Source organism: Dermochelys coriacea, chromosome 12 (genome assembly GCF_009764565.3).
Source record: "Dermochelys coriacea isolate rDerCor1 chromosome 12, rDerCor1.pri.v4, whole genome shotgun sequence".
In the NCBI taxonomy this organism is placed as follows: Eukaryota; Metazoa; Chordata; order Testudines; family Dermochelyidae; genus Dermochelys; species Dermochelys coriacea.
The window spans coordinates 27509727-27525176 of record NC_050079.1 but is presented as its reverse complement, the minus strand read 5'-3'; the positions used below and the strand labels follow the sequence as shown (position 1 = coordinate 27525176).

General features: G+C 38.9%; 2 long non-coding RNA genes across 2 annotated transcripts in view; both read right to left on the bottom strand.

Moving 5' to 3' along the window:
• The window catches only part of LOC119841310, a 32321-nt gene extending 28622 nt beyond the window's left edge, over positions 1–3699 (bottom strand). The window contains exon 1 of the long non-coding RNA XR_005288499.2: positions 3552–3699. This is a non-coding gene — a long non-coding RNA (uncharacterized LOC119841310). The remainder of the gene's footprint in view (positions 1–3551) is intronic.
• A 5716-nt stretch (positions 3700–9415) lies between these two features.
• LOC119841309 lies at positions 9416–14365 on the bottom strand. Its single transcript, XR_005288498.2, has 2 exons — positions 14184–14365; positions 9416–10333 (listed from the first exon to the last, which is right to left on the bottom strand). It is a non-coding gene; the product is annotated as an uncharacterized LOC119841309 (long non-coding RNA).
• Positions 14366–15450: the final 1085 nt, after the last annotated feature.

Sequence of the window (15450 nt, the reverse complement as noted above, 5' to 3'; positions counted from 1 at the left end):
GTTTTCCCATGGAGATGTTTTATCTTAACTGCTTTTCATGGGAGGTCCATGACATTTATATGCCAAGGTGTTAGGTGCTTTTAAATACCTTACATAGATGAAGAGACAGCTAGGACCCAAGAGGAAGGGGAGAATCTCTTCAAGTTGGGGACAATTTCCTTGGGCTCTGTTTTTTATTGACAAGGGAACATGCCTTGATGTGGAAACTGCCCTTTGCTTCTGATTGTGCTTTGTCACCTTGACTATCAGCATTTCCAGTTGTTTGTTCATGTTTCAGGCTTGAGGTAGGGAAATTCAGGAATCATCCTAGGTCCTGATCCTTAATAGCACAAGCTTGAACCCTAAAGTAGATGTACTGAACTTGAAATATGTTGGCCAGCTGGCAATGCCTCAGATTCTCCTCATGGGATCACATAATTTAACTTGTTTCACAAGCTGGTCTGACATACAGTGATGTCATGGTCCCATCTGAGACAACTGATTAACAGTCCCTATGGTTCCAGTACATGTTAGAGCATCATTTGAAACCATGAAACACCTTTGAGAGGAACTAGGGAGAGAGTCCAGTAATAAAAAGGGAAGTTACACAAGCTATCAATCCATCAGATTCTGCTCTCATATACACATCAGAGCAGATCCATGTTAACTCCCAGTGGCTTCAGTAGATTCCAGGTTTACAGCAATATAACAAAAGAATTTATCCTACTAATAAAAACAATAAAAACTTCACAAAAAACTTTTTAAAGTAATAAAATAAATAATATGGAGCTGCTAAATGCCCTAACCATATATTAGGGAATTGATGCAGGCAGAATACAATTTCTACTACACCCAGAGTAGTGATATTAGTTGAAAAATGAGCTGACAAACATGATGCCTCTGGAGAGAAAAAGCTGGCAATTAAACATGACAAGTTAATATGCTACTTATATCCACAAGGCATTCATGGTGCACCCTTAGCAGTTGTGACTTGAGACTAAAAGCTTTAAGCAAATAAAACTTTTACATTTAACCAATACAATTATGCCAAGCACCAAAGAACATACGACTGTGGATCAATAATCCTTTAGAGACCATGTCTCAATCCAGAAACTGTTTTTCCACTGTTTTACAAATGCAGAAAGACAAATCATGGTCATGTTAAAGTTTAAGGAGTTAAAACAAATACAAAGAGAGAGAGGCCCAGATCCTATGGACACTTACCCATGTGAGTAACTTCACACACTTAGGACTATTCACACACAAAACTATTTGTGGGAGGTGGGGTCTGGCAGGGAGTGTTTTCAGGATCAAAACCTAAGTGCATTAACTGGGGAAGCTTTTGGTCTTTAATAGGAAAGTCAGTTTTAAATGAAAATCTGCCATATTATTTTACAGAGTGGCCTTGATTCTCTTATTAATAAAATGTTGATGTCAAATAATTAAATTCTAAGAATCAGCTATTTCACATATACAATCACAAGCCAGTACTGCATTTGTTAAACAGGCAAAACTTCCTTTGACTTCAGCAATAATTTGTTCCCGAGTATGGACTAGGCTACAGTATTGGGTCCTTATGTTTTAGAATACTGAGTTGAGCTCTTTTTCAGGTAAAGTTTAACGTGGATAAAACTAAGGCAGAGTGTTCTCAGTCTGTGGAACTCCCTCCCTGTGTATGTCCAACTGGGTCCCTTTGTAGATGTTTACAAAGCTCAGTTTAAGAATTTTCCTCTTTTACCACGCAGTTCTCCCTTCTTGCATCAACTATTCTCTAGTAGGTTATTTTTCTTTAACCTGCTTTTCTTAGAATGCTTGGGCCAAATTTTATTTTATTTGTTGTTGCTTTCAACTTTGGTACAGTGCCAGGATACATGATGATGTTGTTACCTATATAGGCAAAGAGTGGGGGAGAGAGAGAAAATAAATACAGATGCAGCCTCTGCAACTTGTGCATCTTAAGTTACTCCATGAGCACACCTTCCAATACATGGCTTTTCATGGAGAAGGCATGTTCCAGGGCATGCAGATTTCTAACTTGACTCTGTATTCTCTTGAGAAGTGAGAATGAAGGAGGAGTGAACCTTCCCATACAGGCATGGTCTGGCCAATTCAAAAACAAAACACATCAGAGGTTCTGGGTTATTGTCCCAGCTCTTTCAGACTTCCACTGTAATTGTGGGTAAGACACACCGTGTTTTACATTCTGTGAATCTCTTTCTTCAGCTTCCCCATCTGTAAAATGAGGATGATACTTACTTACCTCACAATGCTGTTGTGAAGCTTAAATCACTAAATCTGACAGATGGGGATGATAACCTAGATCGCTTGACTTTCTAGACTTGAGATTTAGACCCTAAACCTTCCTTCTCTGTATTATTGCTAAAGACACCAGGTTTAGGTATCTACACATTAGCACGTTTATCTTGCTGTAAAGTGCAGTGAACCCAGCTTTGCTGCTTTATGAAAAAGAAAATGAAACAAATGATCCAAAAACAGGATGAACCTGTACCTCCTTATGGGGTGACCCATCTGATATCAAATTTCTCTGACATTCCACTGCTCCATGAGTACAGCCATCAATCTGGGATGGCAGCTTTATCTTTCTCAGTGTTATAGGCTTTGGGAAGATCAGCAATCAGAGTAATAGGAAAAGCAATACAGAAAACATATAAACTCCAATGAGTATCCTCAAATGTTTTCTCAGCATGCTAGCTGTTACAAGCTCAGGCACCTGGATAGTAAATTACTAGAGTCTGATTTGTTCAACAGGTATTTTGTGCATGGTTAGCAAATTAGCAGTAACAATCCAAATTTTCCCCATAGTTATGGTCACCCATGATCCTTTTTGAAATGTCATTGCAAGTTTACTTGGGAAAGAGCTTTGAAGGGCAGTTTTCCAGAAAAAAAAAAAAAAAAAAAAGAAAAACAACTTTCATGGGTATTCTACTGGAGAATATTATTGTTTCCATTCTCAATTGCTTGACCTTCATGTTGTGGGCGAGGAAGTCATACAAAACCTCTTATATTAACTGAAATTTTTTTTTAAAAAAAAAGTTCTTTTCTTACCTATATTTGAAAGTATCAGAAATTCCCCCCCCCCCCCAAACACTCTCCCCCTCCTCCAACCCCCTGCATTTTGACTTCTTTTCATATTTGCTTTTCATTATATTGGGGCCAGTGGGTGAATTTTGGTCAAGGAGAAAATTCTGATTGCTGTTACATGCTTCTGTGGTTTGGAACTTCTGGGATAGTTTACACAGGGAGAGAAACCAGGAAAAAGAAAATCAAACCTATACCAAAAGTTGGGCCAAATCCCTTGAAACCAGTTTGGTTTTTTCCCCCTGGAGTATGCTTTAAGATTTGTTTTCCTACTATAGTTTTTATTTTGGAGAAGCAGACAGAAGTCAGGTGAGAGACTCCGATTGTTGGGAGAAAATATAAGATGGTAAAAGGGAGAAAGAACCCTCATATTTCACCAACCGATCCATACATCCCTTCTCCAAAACCCTATAAAAGTTTTTTCCAAGATGCTTGGCAAAATGGAATGGAAACAGACATGAAAACATACTCACTGTAGCATATTGGTGGGTAAGTAGTAGTAAGAAGAGTAGTATCTTTTCCTCCCACTAGCAAGTAGTATTGACTCCTTCCGTCTTAATATACTCTTGCTCACAAACAATAGCTTTTTCTTTCACTGCTCCTATATAGTACACCTGTGGTGAAAACAGTATTCCCAGACACCCATAAAGGTCATTTTTATTAGAGACTGCTACCATCTATTAGTTCAAGATTCTCTGTGTCAGCTCACCCAATAAGGAATGCTAGTCATACCAGTATTTCTGAAGCCACAATCATAGATAAGTCAAGCAAAATGGCACAGGGGAAAACAAAAACCAAAACAAACAGAAGGAACAGAAATAATGCTACAGCAGCAGCAGGTGAAGGTAATAGACTGCTCTTAATGACAAAGACTTCACCGTGGGGTTTTTTATTTTGTTTGTTAAAAGACAACATTTAAAATAGGAATTTAAATTTCCCCCTTGTAACAGGGTTCACTTACACCTGTGGTGCCTCCCACTGACTGTGTCTGGGGAACCAGCTCTTGTCTGATCTGGTGCCCCCTTCTATCATTCACTCACCTTCTAGCCTCTTTCTCTCTCTGTGACTGGGAGGGCATCTCTCTCTTTGTGACTCAGCCCTCCAGCCAGGTCACGGTATAATCTTCCCCTTCCAGGGTATCAAGGTCCCATTGGATCAGGTTCCACATGCCATTCTAGAGAGTCGTCTGCTCTAAAACCCTGTCCTATGCCACTTCCCCAGTGGCTGATATGGGGACCTGAGCCTGCCGCTACTCCAAGTTCCAGTCCAGTGATACTATGTCTAGCAACTCAGGTCAGCTTACTTCCAGACCCTGACGCTATTTCCCTGGACCCTTTCCTACTTCCCTCTGACTTCTTGCCAGATTTTGTAGCCCCTCCAGGGCTAGTGTGGGGTGAATATCCCCTCAAATAACAGTGTCCGTTTATCATTATCACTGTACACTCATGCATTCTGTATACATCATACATGCTCCACAAAAATCTTTCATAGGGCATTTAAATATTTTATTGGTTCTATTTCACATATCTCGCTGCCAGTAAAGCAAGGCTGCCTTAATACCATGACTGGAACTTTAGAAGACTTAGAGGGAATGGAAAACTACTATTACAATATTTATATCTGATGCCTTTAAATATGAGCTAAGTAGATATATAACAACATTGCCATGTTAAGTTTAAGTATATTGGGACCTTCTGTACATCTCTTTTCCAATGAAATAAGCTCCCATTTTGAATTCTGCTTGGTCATGGGATACAGTATCTAATTAGAAACCTGTCATTGATCCCCGATTGACCTGTGCCCACTTAACACCTCAGATCAGTGTGATTTGGAAAGAAAAAGGAAATTACACATTTAGAGAGAAAGAAGCAGGTATTACTTTGGCAGGGTTTTCTTTAATAAAAAATGGTTTCAGAGTAGCAGCCGTGTTAGTCTGTATTCGCAAAAAGAAAAGGAGTACTTGTGGCACCTTAGAGACTAACAAATTTATTAGAGCATAAGCTTTCGTGAGCTACAGCTCACTTCATCGGATGCATTTGGTGGAAAAAACAGAGGAGAGATTTATATACACACACACAGAGAACATGAAACAATGGGTTTATCATACACACTGTAAGGAGAGTGATCACTTAAGATAAGCCATCACCAACAGCAGGGGGGGGGAAGGAGGAAAACCTTTCATGGTGACAAGCAGGTAGGCTAATTCCAGCAGTTAACAAGAATATCAGAGGAACAGTGGGGCGTGGGGTGGGAGGGAGAAATACCATGGGGAAATAGTTTTACTTTGTGTAATGACTCATTCATTCCCAGTCTCTATTCAAGCCTAAGTTAATTGTATCCAGTTTGCAAATTAATTCCAATTCAGCAGTCTCTCGTTGGAGTCTGTTTTTGAAGCTTTTTTGTTGAAGTATAGCCACTCTTAGGTCTGTGATCGAGTGACCAGAGAGATTGAAGTGTTCTCCAACTGGTTTTTGAATGTTATAATTCTTGACGTCTGATTTGTGCCCATTCATTCTTTTACGTAGAGACTGTCCAGTTTGGCCAATGTACATGGCAGAGGGGCATTGCTGGCACATGATGGCATATATCACATTGGTAGATGCGCAGGTGAACGAGCCTCTGATAGTGTGGCTGATGTGATTAGGCCCTATGATGGTATCCCCTGAATAGATATGTGGACAGAGTTGGCAACGGGCTTTGTTGCAAGGATAGGTTCCTGGGTTAGTGGTTCTGTTGTGTGGTTGCTGGTGAGTATTTGCTTCAGATTGGGGGGCTGTCTGTAAGCAAGGACTGGTCTGTCTCCCAAGATCTGAGAGAGCGATGGCTCGTCCTTCAGGATAGGTTGTAGATCCTTGATGATGCGTTGGAGGGGTTTTAGTTGGGGGCTGAAGGTGATGGCTAGTGGTGTTCTGTTGTTTTCTTTGTTGGGCCTGTCCTGTAGTAGGTGACTTCTGGGTACTCTTCTGGCTCTGTCAATCTGGCTCTGTCAATCTTAGCCTACCTGCTTGTCACCATGAAAGGTTTTCCTCCTTCCCCCGCCTGCTGTTGGTGATGGCTTATCTTAAGTGATCACTCTCCTTACAGTGTGTATGATAAACCCATTGTTTCATGTTCTCTGTGTGTGTGTATATAAATCTCTCCTCTGTTTTTTCCACCAAATGCATCCGCTGAAGTGAGCTGTAGCTCACGAAAGCTTATGCTCTAATAAATTTGTTAGTCTCTAAGGTGCCACAAGTACTCCTTTTCTTTTTTTAATAAAAAATGTTCCCTTTCAGAAATAGCTGAGATTTTGGAACATTAGAAGATGGGTCAGGGCAGCTGATTAGTGGACAGAGTTCAGGTGAGACAGTCAAAAATGGATTCTAAATGTAATTTAACACAACTGCAATTAATCAGGTGGGTCTTGTGACTGTATGTATGTATGGCGCGCACGTGTGCATATACAATTCCGAGCTGCAAAGGCACGAGTGAGTTTGTATGCATTCCAAATGACTGCTGATAAAGCCTTTATACCATGTATCCACATGTTACACAAGTCAATTGTAGGAATCTTTTTTAAAAAAATTGCATTGTGACTATTGCTATACCTCTCTGCTGCCCATAAACCCAAGCATCTTAGCGAGTCCTTGTGTGTACAGGCCTTAGAGGGAGAGAAAAGTTCAAACTAATATATGCAGCTTTGCTTTTGTGAGCAAGGCACCTATCCCAAAATTCAGGCTGATAAAAGGTTTTATGCCACTCTCTCTAGCTTTTAATTTTGGTTTTCCCACAACATGTGCAGCATGAAAGTACATGGTATAAAGGTTTTATCAGCACTCATTTGGGATGACATGCATAACTCTTATGATTTCACAACTTGTGAGTGATGCTGCCATTCCAAATTCCTACAGCTAAAACATTTATACCACATGAAACCATAGTAAATTTTCTCCTTCCCTCTACAAGACTTACCACCTCTATAAACAGAACCAGGCTTGGAAGAGGGAAGTATGGGTGGGAGTAGTTTGTTGGATCTGACAAATCAGAGGCAATTTGTGCACATATTTAGTGAGTCTATGTACTATTGTATTAGTGTCATTGTAAGCCATCTATTCTTTCTCTTTATTGTGATAGGTCAGGGGGAAAAAAACAAAACAAAACTAGCATGATTTGATTTAAAAAACTAAATAAAACTAACCTAACCTTAGTTATCTGTACATTCTTTTTTGCAAGGACAATTGCCATACTTGCATTTAAATATTTTTCACAGAGTAATGTGAGTGTAGGCCCGGAGCCACTGGTGCCATTGCAAACCTGGTACTGGGCCTGCCAGAGGTTTGTGGCTTGACCCAGCATCACAATGAGGGGGATACCCCAGGTTGGTAGGGCAGAGGGCTCAGTCCCACAGTCCAACCTGCACCCTGGGACCCCCATCACAACTATCCTAAAGGCTATGGCACCAGAAGGAAAATAGAGATCCACATTTTAATCCTCTGAATTTTTTGGGCCTTCCTCATGATTTTTTTTTGTTTGTTTTAAGCACTTGGGGTTGGGAGAATGGTCAGTAATTTGCAGCACTAAGCAACAGCAAATGGTTATCCATCAGAGCAAGAGGGAGAACAGAAAACATGTGGCTCAAATATGTGCTGTATCCTTGTGATATAATCTAGCCCAGGGTAACTGGAGCCAAAAATCTTATTTTAATATTAAAATATTGTATACCCTTAAGTTACAAACCCATTGAAAGAAGCATGAGGCACTTAGTACTTTTGATTTAAATATTAATAGTGATAAAGTATCTCTAAATTATCTGTACATCAATGATTACCTAAATGATCCTTTAAACTACTTTTTTTTTTAAATTACATGATTTAGAAATGTTTATTTTTAAAAAGGTAAAAAACTGCATATGAACATCTATATAAAGGCTGGCAAAAAGACTTCAAATCTGTCTGGTGTTCCAATTACCTGTCTTAAGTGTATGGAACGGGATTTTATATATAGATTCCATTACAGGTTCCAGCATCTTGAACAAACACAGACATATCATTATGCTCTTGCTATGGAACTGCACCAGAAGATATTCCGTGAAATGCAAATATCTCAGCCAAGTTCCTGTATAATAAGATGCTGAGGGGTAGTCAATGTGAAAAAGGTGAGATCAGTTGAAATATCCCTGGGTCCAAGTTTTGACCTCTTAAGCATGAGAGGAAATAAAATAAACTGCTTCCACTCCCAGATGCTTCTTTTGATCAGATTGTACTTTGTTACTGTTAAATTTTATGGTGTTCAAGGGATAATTCATAGCATATGACAAATGTTCTGTATTAAAAATGGTATCCCAACTGTTTAAATAGACTCATGTTAGGTTCTTTTCAAAGGAGTACATATTCCTTCTACAGCTGCCAAATGGTAAAAGCAAATAATCTTCCTATTATTACAGTGGGAGCATTATTGTTGTATTAATACTTCTGTTAGAAACTCTCTCATTGGTGTCTTTGAGAACAGCTATAGGAATCTGCTCCAAGCTGAAACATGTCTGAAAGTGTCAACCAGGGTCCTTTCCTCCCAGAGGATTTGCCTTCCTTTCACATGTTTGTAATGAACAATATTTAAAAATATCTATTCAAAAATTATATTTTCCAAAAGCAAATTTACCTGTTTAAGATGATCTTTCCACCTGTAACACAGATATGGCTTTAGTTTCAAAATTGAAATCTGCTACTCTGTGCATTCAAAACATAGTGTAATTGCTCTTGCTATGTGGGAAGATATATATTTTACACACAAAAATCCAAACTAGGGTATATGCTCTACTATGCTGTACAGAAAAGAGGGGAACACAAATGCAGAATTTCCACTGAATCAGGCAGCTGTGTATATACTGACAAGGTGACCACATGTTTGCATGCATCCATGGTTTTGTAACATGTCATGCCTCAGGTATTGGGGGAAAAAACCCCTCATATAATTTATGCCAGGAGCATTGATGTCTTCCTGTGTGTCCAATAGGGGCTTCTGTGTCCTATCTAAATATTGATAATCAATAGAAGAGGATGAGAGCACAAACACACGACAGACATTAATCCCCTTCCTTAATGCACAAGCGGAAGACATTCAGATACTATGGGGATACAATTGCACTGGATCATGGGAATTGGATGCATATAACAGTTTGAGATAACTCCATTAGGTTCTTCTCATCTTGGAGGAAAGTAATCTGAACCCTGACCTCCGATGCTAACACCTTGATTATCCAATAAGGCAAGAGGCTGTGATCTGCTAGCCCTGAACAGAGCTACAAGAAGCTAGCAAGGGCCACAGTGATCATAGGGAGAGACAGACAACCCAAGGGTGCTAGTCCTTCATGCATTGTATTTAATTAAAAAGGAAGATACAGTATTTTAAAATAAATATTTTGATTAGTTTTCAATGCAATACAACCATACCTAAATCCTTAATTGCATGAACCTAAACATAATCCCAAACATTGCAAATCTGTTAAATATTGGGCATTTTATAAACTTACATCACTCTGTGTTTTCCCCCCCTAATGAGAAGAGGACATTTACATTTGTGACAACTGGCCTCGGTTATAAAATGCATAGATATGAACACCATATACAGCTTGACCCATAGTGTACATGCTTTAAATAATTGGACAAGCACCTCTAGCTCTTGGAACCGCTATCACAACTTCAGTCTGCTACAGGAATTATCATGCTTTAATGCATTGTATTTAGTGGTCTTCAGTCAGAAAAGAAAGCTTTGAAAAAAATCTGATTTAAAGTCAACAGCATCATAAAAAAGTTTTGCTGTGAATTGGATATTAGCACCTATTTTTTTTCAAATCATTAAAATTGTATTTTGGATACAAAATTAAAAGACTAAACATTTTCAGGGATTGACATTCATTTCTAATGTTTACATTAGAGTCAAATGGGTTTAGATTTGTTCAAGTCTTTTGAAAAACTGAGTTTGATTTACAGCACCACAGGTCAATAGGAGAATGATTTGAATCCCCCTCCTGCCCATTCACAATGCTTCAGTCAACAAATCAGGTTTGAGAACAGTTACTTGACATGGGATGAAAAACAATGTTTGAATTACTATACTTTGTGCAACTGGAGTGCTTTACAGTGAGTATGTGGCTCTCAGTTGGGGGTACAGTTACAGGGATCCAAGTCTCTGGTTTAATAATCATTGCAAATATTTCCACTGAGAAGACTTTTTAAGATGCATTCCTACATATTCACATATGTGGCAGATTTTCAACCTAAAAGGAGAAGGCAGAGAAAGAAAACAGAAGTTTAAAAAAAAGTAAATATAGTAATAAAGAAAAAAAACTGCTGATCTAACTGGCATAATATGCTACTGTATGCCAATCCAGAAATACTGCCTGGATACACAATTACTGACAATATCACATGGGACTAGGGCCATGGCATAGAGCCAGCAGTCATTTGTGGCTGTGTGTTCGGGGGGGGGGGGGGAAGATACAGCATGTGAGGATTTCTTGCACTTTACCAGCACAATTAGCATGAACTATTTCTCTAGGGTATGGGTTTCACAATCACTGAAACTGATCCAGAAAAAATGGCACACTTATGATTTCAAGTGTCTTAAGTCAATACCAACTAGTCAGTCAACATTAACATGCAAAATACATTGTGTGTTTTTAACATATGCATTGCTGTTGTATTTCAGCAGTACAAAGTAATTAAAATACTATCTCTCATTGCACACAGGGATGGTTTTCTGTTAAGTTATTCTTGACTTTGGAGTTAAACTTTGATTAGGTAGGAATTCAAAACTTAGGTAATTTCTTTTATTAACTATTCATCCTGTTTGTTGCTGGATGCAGTTAAAAGTCTGTCTGCCTCCATTTCTTCCAGTGCAAGCCAAATTTTATCCCCAGACAGGAAAAGTTGACTCACTGAAGTCAGTGGAAACTGCCCACATGATTCTGAATGCAGAATTTGGTGTAACTTGTTTTTTATTCATACATTTTTGAAACAGTATTCTGTTCTGTTGGTATCCTTCAGGGCTTCATGTTAAATCTACTTCTTTTCTCCATTTATAGCTATTCCCTGGTGACCTCATCTTCCACCATAGTTTCAGGTACACCCTTTATACAAATGACTTACAGAGTTAGGGGGCAATTTGTATCTCAGTTCTGGATGTCCCACCATGTTCACAAACTCCTTGTTATTCCTCCTGAACCCTTCCTTCTCACAACAACCACTATGCTCAGACAGATTCATGTTCATCTCCTCTCTTTTTTTCCCCCACAACACATTCAAGTACTTGACAAATGTTTTCATTCCCCCACCCCACCCCCCACTATAGTATCGCTAAAAACTATGTTCTCCGTCACAATTGTCAACTCCCTGCATTGCTCAACTCCAGCCCTGACTACTGCAACTTCTTGTACTGTCATGAAAGGGATTACTTTTGGATAATATATTATGCAATGCGAGTTAGAGTGCTATAACTGGGGCCCTGTCTAATTAATTCGGAGAACAATGAAGCAGGTTACTAAATATATCTACCCTCTACTGCAAAATAGATTTCATTACAGTGGAACTACTTACACAGAGTAAAGTAGCACTCACATTGCGTAAAGGGGCAGAAGCTAGGCCAGAATGTTTATAGAGCACTTTGGAGAATACTTACTACTAAAGGTAATGATAACAACTGAGTCTGTTGTATTGTATTCATTAGACACAACGTTATTTGTCCTCAAACAGCTGCAGGATCGGTGCACTCACAACTTAAACAGAACTGGCTGGAAATCATTTTTTCTTCTGCAGAAAATGTAAAGAGTTTTTGGCAAAAAAAAAAAGTGAAAAGCAAAAGCTTTTGGATGAAAGACAATAACTTTGATTCAGAAATGTTGCCATGTGCAATAATGCTGATCTGTCAAAGTGCACCATGGGAGTTGTAGCCCAGATAAGGTTTCCAGCCCTTTGAAGAATATGGGAGCATCAGACACTTGAACTAAAACTCCCATGAAGCACCACAATGGCATTCATTTATGAATGTTCAGATTCTCAATGAAAAGAGAAAAAGTTTTCTGCATAAGCCAGATACCCTTAGCAAAAAAATACAATTGTTGAAAATTCAATTTTCTGTCAAAAACAGTTTCAAATGAACATTTTTGACCAGCCCTACATTTAAGTAATTTGAGCTGGGAGAATTAATGAAATATTGACTTATTTGGAGAGGGTCCAAATTCTTGGAAATTGTTAGAGAGAGAGGCTGTTAGAATGCATTCATGTGGGCACAAAACTTCAACTGTCTGATTACTACAAGCGATTGTATCACCAAGTGAAAAGCGTTCATTTAGGGAAAGAGTTATTACAGCACTATCACAAAGGTAAAGTCCTTAAGCTGTCAATTACAATAAAGGAAATAATAAGAACTACAGTGGTGGTACTTAAAAGCTTGCCATTTTATCTAGATGAAGTATGTTATATTACCATAGATATCTACCTAAGATACAGAAATAAGGTTTTGGAATACTCTTGTAGATTTCTGTATTCAACTACTGTATTCAAGAATTCTAGCAGATCTCTGCTGTTTGTGTCCAATCCTGAAAGTGATGAGCAACCTCAACTCCATTAGAAATCAAAGAGTTGAAAATACTCAATTCCTTGAATGAGGCCATTTATCATCCAAGTAATTATTTAAACTAGGAATGGCTGATTGATGTGTGACTGGACATTGTACATGCTTCCCAAAGTCTATTTTAGGTTCACAAAACCAGACTGAATTAGCAGACTCCTGCCATGTAATTTAAACCATTCCCTCCTCCAGGGATGACTTTTTAAAAATGGTTTTATTTATAGCTAAAAGGATAGAAATTACACTCCCAAAACCAGAGGATTCATTGACTACAATAATATGTTATACTAGTAAAAATATATTTAAGCCAAGACTTTGAAAAATAGGAGCCTAAAGTTAGCCTGCTCTTCAGGTTCTGAAACAAGTGGCCAGATTTTGAAAGGTGCAGAGCATTGATCATCTATATTGATCATCAATGGATGCTGACCACTTTGGAAAATTAGAAAAAAAAAAACCCCAACATTCAGTAGCTTAAGTATGGAACACCCGACTTTTTTCTCTGCAAAGTCTGTCCGTCATATATTTTTTCATTTTACCTCATTTCTGCTGTGCTTTCACCCTATTTCCCCCCCCCCACACACACAGTTTTTTCCCCCCTGCTCTTCCTTCTCTGCTCTTTTTCAGGCTTTCCAAAGTGGAACGTGAACCCAGAAACGTGAATCTGAGTCAATATTTCTAACCATGGAGGTTTCAGTGGATTTGAAGTTCTACAAAATGAGTTCACCCATCTCTAACTGAGACTTACACACACAAAGGCTCCATAGAAAATGGATGTACTGAAGGCAGGTTCCTAGTATGAAGTAAGTACTTCCAACATTTATAGCCTAGAACTTAATTACAGACTGCCCCACAGGGAAAGGTGCTTCATTTCCCCATGAAGAGTTTGTTACTTACTGTTACAAGAAAAAACATTACTTTTAATAAAGAATCAACAACATTACAGCTGTTACATATTTCAATCTGTATTTAAAGCAGTCTTGTTCACTGAAGAGTCAGAATGGCTGCTTCAAGTATTCCGAGATGAGGAGTTTGAGAAATGTAAAGTTTCAGTAAATACTTTTAGCTGAACAGGTACATTTACTGAGAGCTGTACAGCTTTATAAACTTTCTCAAGTAGAATTACTTTCTGATTAGTAAGACAAGTATTCGTCTATGGTATATACACGAGTCCTGTATTTTAGAAACTGTCAAAACCTTGTACATAAGGTCATGATTGCCAAGAAACTTTAAGTGTATGCCATAGTGGAAAAATATTAAATTGTTCAAGCCATCTGGGTACATAAAACATTCACCAATTTTAAACAAAAGATACAAAACATCAGAAATTTCATCAGAGTTTCCAAAAAGAACCCTGTTTTTATAATATTATTGATGAGAAGTGAGTCAATTATCAAGTTCTACAAAAACTTTCTGCAAAGCACTGCATGGCTCAGGCATATTAACCCAGACAACAGCACAGAATATAGACTGTGGCAAGGCACCTTCTTGATCTCACCAACCTCAGCTGTTGTTTAGCCTTGGCGAGATGGGCTTGAGGTAAAACAGTCCCTCCTGGCTGCACAGGGGCAGTCCATTCCTTCTTTTAGGCTTTAGTTTTCTCCCTGAGGGGAGGGGAGGGAAGGCAGCCTCCCCTCCTGGTGAGATATGAGACTTGCTGCGTCTCACCTAGTAGTAGCTTTTCTCCTCCTCCATTCCCCCTCTTCTACCAACAGGGGAGGATTTAAAGAAGTCTCAGGGAGCCCTTAGTTGGAATCAGCTGATCCTAATTGATCTCTGGTAACCCCTTCTCAGCTGAGTCTGATTGACCTGCATTCACCCTGTCATAAACATAAAGGGAAGGGTAACCACATTTCTGTATATAGAACTATAAAATTTCTCCTGGCCAGAGGTAAAACCCTTTCACCTGTAAAGGGTTAAGAAGCTAAGATAACCTTGCTGGCACATGACCAATGAGGAGACAAGTTACTTTCAAAGCTGGGGGTGGGGGGGAAACAAAGGGTCTGTCTGTGTGATGCTTTTGCATGGAACAGATCAGGAATGCTCTTCAGAACCCCTGTAAAATGTTAGTAAGTAATCTAGCTAGAAATGTGTTAGATTTCCTTTTGTTTAAATGGCTGGTAAATAAGTTGTGCTGAATGGAATGTATATTCCTGTTCTTGTGTCTTTTTGTTACTTAAGGTTTTGCCTAGAGGGATTCTCTCTGTTTTGAATCTGATTACCCTGTAAGGTATTTACCATCCTGATTTTAGAGGTGATTCTTTTACTTTAATTAAAATTCTTCTTTTAAGATCCTGATTGTTTTTTCATTGTTAAGATCCAAGGATTTGGGTCTGTGTTCACATATGCAAATTGGTGAAGATTTTTATCAAGCCTTCCCTAGGAAAGGGGGTGTAGTGCTTGGCGGGGATATTTTGGGGAGGAAGATGTCTCCAAGTGGGCTCTTTGCCTGTTCTTTGTTTAACACACTTGGTGGTGGCAGCATAGGGTTCAAGGACAAGGCAAAGTTTGTACCTTGAAGTTTTTTAACCTAAACTGGTAAGAATAAGCTTAGGGGGTCTTTCATGCAGGTTCCCACATCTGTACTCTAGAGTTCAGAGTGGGGAAGAAATCTTGACGCACCCCATCTCAGATGATAGGGAGGAGGGCCTTTTACCCTTCTGGGACTGTTTTCTACCCCACCCTTGCAGCTGTCTGGTAATATTTCCATGCTATTGTACAGAACACATTTGGCCAATGCAATTTTCATAGGCAAGATCTTAGCCCCTT